Consider the following 871-nt stretch of genomic DNA (forward strand, 5'->3'; position numbering starts at 1 on the left):
TGCTATGCTTGTACAGCCTGCAGAACCATGAGCCAAAATAAACCTTTTTCTTTATAAACTATCCAGTCTCAGGTATTCTTTTATAATGATACAAAATAGACTAACACAGAAAATTGGTACCAAGGAGAGGTGTGTTGCTATAAAGACACTTGAAAATGTAGAAGCAGCTTTGAAACTGGGTACTGGGCTGAGATTGGAAGAATCTGGAGGGTTCATAAGAAGACAGGCAGACCAGGGAATGTTTGGAACATCTTAGATACTTGTTAAGTGGTTGTGACCAAAATGCTCATAGAATTAATGGGCAGTGAAGGCCATGCTGATGTAGTCTTAAATGGAAATGAGGAACTTATGAGAAACTGGGCAAGGGTCACCCTTGTTACACCTTAGCAAAGAGTTTGGCTGCATTGTGTCTGTGCCCTAGGGATTAGTGGAAGGTTAAAATGACGAGTGATGACAGGGCATCTGGTGGAAGAAATTTCTTAGCAGCAAAGCATTCAAGAGCTGGTATGGCTGCTCCTAACAGCCTATGACCAGATGTGGCAGCAAACGAATTACTTAAAGTGGGAGTTTATAGTTGAAAGCAGAGTGTAAGAGTTTGGAAAATGTATAACTTGGCTATGTGGTATAGAAGGAAAGAGCTTTTTTTTTTTTTGAGATGGAGTTTTGCTCTCATTGCCCAGGCTAGAGTGCAGTGGCACAATCTTGGCTCACTGCAACCTCCGCCTTCCAGTTTCAAGTGATTCTCCTGCCTCAGCCTCCCAAGTAGCTGGGATTACAGGTGCCTGCCACCACTCCCAGCTAATTTTTTATATTTTTAGTAGAGACAGGGTTTCACCATGTTGGTCAGGCTGGTCTCCAACTGCTGACCTCC

Source organism: Symphalangus syndactylus, chromosome 7 (assembly GCF_028878055.3).
Source record: "Symphalangus syndactylus isolate Jambi chromosome 7, NHGRI_mSymSyn1-v2.1_pri, whole genome shotgun sequence".
NCBI classification, from domain to species: domain Eukaryota; kingdom Metazoa; phylum Chordata; class Mammalia; order Primates; family Hylobatidae; genus Symphalangus; species Symphalangus syndactylus.